Below are 7,695 nucleotides of genomic sequence, written 5' to 3' on the forward strand. Positions count from 1 at the left end.
AGCAATCATCGCGCAGGATAAGTAACTACAGGGCTGGTCTTGTTTTGCCCAAAATGTGTTTGCTGGCGCACTGCAACACAGGCGTTCGCACTCCTGCAAAGCAAAAATACACTCCCCCGTGGGCGGCGACTATGCGTTTGCACGGCTGCTAAAATCTGCAAGTGAGCGAACAACTCGGAATGACCTCCATAGTTCAAGAAAGATCGCACACATAACATATACAAAGGTTCACTGTGGGTGCAGGGTCGTCCATAATTAATATATAGAAAAATCTAAACAGTCCACTATTTGTAGTATGCAGGGATAAACCAGAACACCTTGTTGCCTTGGTGACGGCTGTGAACAGTCTGAGGCGCACACGGGATCGCTGCAGCCGGGAAGTGCAGGAAGTACCGCAAGCAGGTGAGACTCATTGCTTATTAATGGCTTGTGGATGAGGGGATATAAGGATATGTCATGTGTAGCTGTCTTAGCAGTCCCCTGAGGAAGGAGACACAAAACAGCTGTTGGGACATGCTGAATGTTGTGACACAGACGGTTTAGAGCACAGCTCCCCTCACTGACGGTGACATGCTGCAAGTATGTTTTATTAACCTGAGTCATGCTTATGACTATTTTCATGCTACTATTAGGATGAATAAATGTTTGGCTTATTAAGCTGTGCTGGTTTAGCCCTGCAAGCTACAATTAGTGGACTGTTTGGATTTTTCTATATATTAATTATGGACGACCCTGCACCCAGAGTGAACCTTTGTATATGTTATGTGTGCAATCTTTCTTTTTACTTTAATAATAGCACTTAGTTAATTGAATGTTTTCTCAATAGGACTTTGGAAAAAGGGAATTGCCTGCACTTGCACATAGAATTTGAGCATCATCCAAATTATTAAGGTAAAATAGTTTATATCCATAACACTATAAAGGAATGTCATTAAATTCATGCACTAAATATAAGATATAATGTTATAGGTCCATATTTCAAGGGACCCTTCCGCACAGACCCACATACGGATAAATATATTAATCAGTAAGTTCAACTGTGTCACACTTGCGGCGCTGCGGCTGCCGCGCTTACCGCTCCGGGTGCGCTGGGTCTCCCGGCAGTCGTCGCCCCCGGTGGGCTCCGGGTTGTCGCGTCTTGCTGGCGCTGCTTCCGGCGGGTTCCCGGGGTGTGGGCGCCGCCATTGTGCCCGGCATCCACGAGAGCGTGGTGAGCAGGTGACGTCATCGGCCCCTTCCGCCAATCAGGAGAAGTTCAAAGGCAGACGCCGTACAGAGCCCCGGCGCCTGAGTATCATCTTTCCAATGATCACCAGTGCTAGCAGCGTTCAGCGTGTTCTCAAGCTGAACGTCTCCTGTGTTCCAGCGTTGCAGAGTATCTTTCAGTGGGACATTCCCTGTGCTACCAGCATTACAGAGTATCTTTCAGTGGGACATTCCCTGTGCTACCAGCATTACAGAGTATCTTTCAGTGGGACATTCCCTGTGCTACCAGCGTTACAGAGTATCTCTCAGTGGGACATTCCCTGTGCTACCAGCGTTACAGTGTATCACTCAGTGGAACCTTCCCCGTGCTACCAGCGTTACAGTGTATCACTCAGTGGAACCTTCCCTGTGCTACCAGCGTTACAGTGTATCACTCAGTGGGACATTCTCTGCGTTACCAGCGTTACAGTGTATCACTCAGTGGGACATTCCTTGTGCTACCAGCATTACAGTGTATCACTTAGTGGGACATTCTCTGCGTTACAGTGTATCTCTCAGAGGGACACCTCCTGTGCTTCCAGTATTACAGGGTATCCCTAAGTGGAACGCCTCCCAAACTTCCAGAGTTACACTGAATCTCAAATCCTCATTTATTTTTTCAGCATTACTCACAAGTTCTTCATTCTTCTGTGTGCTTCAACATCGTTCTCAAATCCTCATTCATTTCTTCAACATCGCTCACAAGTTCTACATTCTTCTGTGTGCTTCAACATCGTTCTCAAATCCTCATTCATCTCTTCAGCATCGCTCACAAGTTCTTCTTTCTTCTGTGTGCTTCAACATCGTTCTCAAATCTTCATTCATTTCTTCAACATCGCTCACAAGTTCTTCATTCTTCTGTGTACTTCAGCATCGCCCCCAAGCCTTGGCCACAACTAATTCTTTAGCATTACACATCGGTTACAACGGCTAAGTTCTGCATGAGGAAAACCTAGATCCGGCCATCCCTGCTCCGGCCCAGCTGTGGTTCCTCTTCCCTATCATCGGAAGAACCCCCGAGCTCTCAACACTCCCAACCCAGGTCAGTGACAACTTGTTTATTCGGTAATGATTTAATAAAGATTAAGTTACAAAGGATTTATATTCATTTGCTAGATTCCTTAGTGGTGTCCTTCCCGAAAACACACCAAGGAAGTATTTTTCCTTCAAGGGCTAATACAGTTAAGTGAGTAGTCCCTATGTATCACCTGTAATCAATATCATTTAAATAACTAAATAGGTATATTTATCAATTAATATTATCTGACAGATAGGAACTACATTATGACCATTATACGGCACTGACAGATCATCTCCAACAGAAATTACCAACTTGGAATTAGAGCTAAGTAAGTACTTGATACATTTGACATAATCTCATTATTGGCCACCACACTACCAATATCTGTCAATGTAATGGTGATTATCACCAATGTACAGTATGATTCCATTAAGCATTACCATGTTAGAGTTTTGTTTAATCAACTCTGTTCAAATGTCCACAATCAAAGATTGGTTATAATTCATGTATGTTTTTATATGAAGTACATTGTGATGTATACCTGTTTGATAACCCCCCTTGGGGGATATATAGCACTATGTATAAATTTTCATATGAATAAGTGACGATTATTCTAATGGCTCACTTTTTTCCCCTCCATAAAAGACAGAAATTTACACAAGGGTATATAGAAATATATTTTTTAATGTTTGACTTAGGAATAATGTGTAATCATAATCACCAAGGTCAGTATTCAGTACACCTGAATGTTGGTACAAGATGCTTCTTATATCCTCCTTTTCTTCTCAGTTCCCTGTAAATTGTGGAATGAAAAATTTATGTTAATCTGAGTCCATGATTGTAATCTTTGTATATAGTGCCGCCATACAGTCACACCTTAGTGCACAAACTTATTCACATAGAGCATATTTATTGTTATATGTAATGCTGGTCTCTATATTCCACAATAGTGACACTAATGGTGTTCCCCGCCACGCGGCTCACTTCCGACTTTGTTCCCGGAAGTGACGTCAGCGTTCCAGGCCATGGAACGCAAACACGGCGCCCGGCCATGGATGTGATGATGCACACCTCTGTGTGCATCAGTCCACAACCTACCACCATCTATAATAGATGCAGTTGGTAAGCACTACACTGGTGTGACTTTCACTGATTCTCCCTATTTGACATGTTATGTTACATGCGCCGGCTGGACACTTCCGGTCCCGGAAGTGATGTGTGCACTCCAGACTGTTGAGCGCATCAGCCAGCCGAAGCGGGATTTGCGTCCTTTTCAACGTTTGGCATTAGGGGGGGAATTCAAATGTTTGAAAAGTCTGACTTTTCAAACAATTGAATCTCCCCCAATGTATTTAACAGGGGCCTGGGAGGCATAGTCCTTAGTTGCAGTTCCCTGTTGCTAATATCTGTGACTCTATTGACGCTGTGACTGTGTTGCTGTACCTTGAAAATATAAATAATATATTTTTGACTGTGATACACTGCTCCTTTGTCTCTCTCCTAATTAGCACACCTAGATCATGATGCCTATCTTTATTTAAGAATTACTATACATGTATCTTTACTTATTATAAATTGTGGCACAATTTGTGAAACTCTGTATATATTCTCAAAGGCAACTTTTTTACTCTATTTAAAGCTCTCAATGGCAACCTTTTTCTCTATTCAGAGGAGCAGAATGATTTAGTATTGGATACAATCTGCATAAGCAGCAGGGACGTGCGGTGAGCTAAATGAGAGGCTCTGCCTCACCTGCCTCACCCCACCGCACGTCACTGATAAGCAGGGATATTTTTCAAGTGAAAATTGTTATATACCTTTACCTATAGTACTTATATTTTATATTGAACAGTGATTTCACTAACTGTGTGTAGTATAACACAATAATTGTGATCCCTCTAATAACTATACTTGAATCTGAATATCTATCGAGGGTTATTTGAACATCTATCCAACAATTGATATGATCAACTGTGTATGAAAATTATGTGTTTTGTTCACCAGGCTATGGTATACACATTGGACTCATGTTTCATATTGTTATACTGAATGCATAATTAACAGCAACAATGGTCTTATATATGGATCATTAATATACTTACCCATTGATCAAGTTTGTCAACACTCATGTAGATCATATTTGTCTTCTCAGGTTATAACAGTTATATAGTACTATACTGGTTTACATCCTATAAATAGGTCTGCCTGGAAAAATACATCAGCTTGTATAAAACAATAGAGATTAAGTTTTAAAGCAGAGGCTTTTCAGTGCTATTGACAGATATAATTTATTTGTTTTAGCAAGTTCATTATACTTTTTTCCAACATGTATTGATCACTTGTGTAAAACTTACCAGTATTCTCTGACTCTCTCATCTGGCTGACAGCAGTACTGATGTGAGCCCTGCTCTCCTCAGTGAACAATTTGAAGTCACAACAGACAGCAGGAGTGTCTTTTCTTCCTTCAGGCCTGGTGTTAGTACAAAATAACCAGAGCTCCTTCTTATACTCTGATTTTCTCTTTTCTAACATTTTCTCATCTCATAACCAGAGTCCCTTCTTATACTCTGATTTTCTCTTTTCCAACACTCTCCCATCACTTTAATGTCTTGGACCCAGGCATAGTACATTAAGCAGAAGGTGGTTCTTCTCTCTTCCATTATCCTTGAATAGCTGCCCATGGCCATACTATTCTGAATATGCCCGATCCTGTCCAAATTCGGAAGCTAAGCAGGGTAGGCCTGGTCAGTACTTGGATGGGAGACCACTTAGGAATACTGGGTACCATGGGCAATATTATTTGGAGGAATACTTTACTCACTCCTTAGCCCGTAACACAGGTTGATCTTAAAAATACTAAGTTTTAGCATCCTGATATATATTTTCACCCAAATTTTTTTTATCTTGAACCCTATGAATTACCAGTTAAATCAAGATTTTTAAGTAATGTTGGACATAAATTCTTTATTTTAACAATAAGAGAATAAAAGTTAAGATTTAAGCAGCTCACCAGTACAGCAATATTCTGACTTATATTTGTTGAGTTTTATTTTGAAGAGTGCTCCCGAAAAGAGTTATTTTTGTCTTTTTTTTCCCTATTATTATTGAAAAGCATTATCCATAGAAATGACTGGGTGCAATTCAGCCATACTCAAGCAAGGCTTACCTGTCATCTGCCTGTGGTTGGCTGAATAGATACTGACCTCTAGCTGCACTGAAAACAAGGGATCAGTACGAAATACCGCTGGACGAGATCCCGGCGGTCGGAATACCGACACCGGAATCCCAACCTGCACAATCCCGACAGGGGGGCGAGCGCAACGCAGCCCGTTGCTGGCTCGCTGCGCTCACCACGCTGCAGGCACGGTGCCTCACTACGCTCGGCACACTAATTTATTCTCCCTCTATGGGTGTCGTGGACACCCACGGAGGGAGAATATGTCAGGATTGTGCCGGTCGGGATTCCGGTGTCGGTATTCCGACCGCCGGTATTGTGTCCGGCGGGATGTTGACCGCATCCCGAAAACAATGGCAGTAGCGCATAGTACAACAAATTTTTGCCAGAGCCAACCAACCAACCACATACCAACCTAAACATGTTTGGTCTTAAATGTTATAATGTGCTTCATAAATCAATAAACCACATACTATTGATAAAAATAAAAATCTCCAAAGCTTTTCTGGCAGGAAAGTTAAAAACCTATGAGCGCAGTTCAACATAGAAAACAATGGCTTGAGAGCTTATTACTAATACCCCTGTCAGACTGCCTGAGGCGGGTCACACCTGGGAGCCTGACACGAGAGCTCCAAGCGTGCGACCCACCTCAGGCTCCCTGCTGCCGCTGACTGCAACCCGACATATTGCCAGGTTGGAGACATCAGCGGTGTCGTGGCAGGGGCGGCGCTTGGAGATCACATGATCTCCAAGCGCTGCCCGTACATAGAGAGTGAATGGGAAACGGTCACAACAACCCAGGTCCCGTTCACACTGCACAGTGAGCCAGGTTGAACATGTGTTCAACCCTGCTCGTGACCAGGGTTGAAATACCGGGTCACTCAACCCGGTATTTCAACCATGTCACTTTTCAGATCACACATGAACACGGGTTATGTGCGTTCATGTGCCAATAACCCGTGTTCAGAGGTGGGGGTCTGAAAGGGTTATAAGAGGGTTGTGATGTGATTTTAATATGTGTTGCATTTAATTTCATGTCATTTGAGGATTGATTTGAGGTGCATGGATTTCCTTCATGCTGGAAATACTGTACAACATTTTTACCCCTATACAAATTTGGTCTTTTAACACACAAACTTCTGATAGTAACATCCAGAGGTCACTCATAACTCCGCTTGCACTGTAGACAGTATGGGAAGAGAAATAAGTCTCTTGCAAAAGATTCATTGCAATGCAACCCCGGCTGATTTAGGAGATTATGCAGCTGGCTCCACCGTCATTGTGAAGTTTATGCCATCACACCCTACCCCTCCATGCTGGTCAGCAAACTGTGAAAGAGAAACACTAATAATTAATAAAGACTCTGATATGTGATAATTTAGGAATCATAATTATGCTTGAGGCTCAGCAGTTCTTAACATACGCAGTCGAAATATTAGTTGTCATGGAAGTGATATTTGTCAAGTCCTGCATTGGCGTCAAAGTAGTGTAGTGTATTCAGAGGATTTTTTTGTATTCCATACATATTTATAAGAGTATTTTTCCAATTTCAATCAGCAATGATTTCTAAGCTATATTCTTCAACTTTACATGGCAGAAATCCTTTTTTTTCTGAAGAGAATCTTATGGTGATATTGTCTTTAATAGACTGTGTGAATTATAAATTCCCATGTAAATTAGTAAAATGGTGATTGGAAAAAGGGATAGTTTCTCAAAACTGGCCATTGATTCTAGACATATAGTATCTCCCTTGATATCAATGATAATGCCATAACTGCAGAAATCCATACTTTTCAGAAGTTATTTAGTCAAATTACTTCTCTGTCAAATTTACTGACATTCTCTGTAACATGGCAACAGATTGACTGATTCTGATATCTCGGAAACAAACAAATATAACATTTTTGATGGAAATATACCAATTATACCAAGTAGTTATTCTGTCAAATTCAAAACAGAGTCCCGCAGTCTGAATAAGTGACAACTGGGAAAGAAATGATCAAACATATTCTAAACTGATCTACAATTCCCACAGCAAACTCCAAGACTTTCCATCTTACGTGTATTAGTACAAAGGGTGACATTTCTTTGAGGATCCTACTGTGTAGTCATGAAGATTTTCTTATTGTATGATGCAGGCAGGATAAATACCCCCCATTAGCCAGGGTAATGCCGTCTTGGTGGAATACTATAACAGTAGGCTTTATGTATGCCTAGGTCATAGAGGGTGTAGCTAGCTCTGTACTGTTGTGGC

At 41.6% G+C, this 7,695-nt stretch overlaps 1 pseudogene; it reads left to right on the forward strand.

The window, feature by feature from the left end:
- Positions 1–4,941: 4,941 nt before the first annotated feature.
- Positions 4,942–5,059, forward strand: LOC134897153 (5S ribosomal RNA; annotated as a pseudogene).
- Positions 5,060–7,695: the final 2,636 nt, after the last annotated feature.

This window comes from Pseudophryne corroboree, chromosome 3 (assembly GCF_028390025.1).
Source record: "Pseudophryne corroboree isolate aPseCor3 chromosome 3, aPseCor3.hap2, whole genome shotgun sequence".
Taxonomy (NCBI): Eukaryota; Metazoa; Chordata; class Amphibia; order Anura; family Myobatrachidae; genus Pseudophryne; species Pseudophryne corroboree.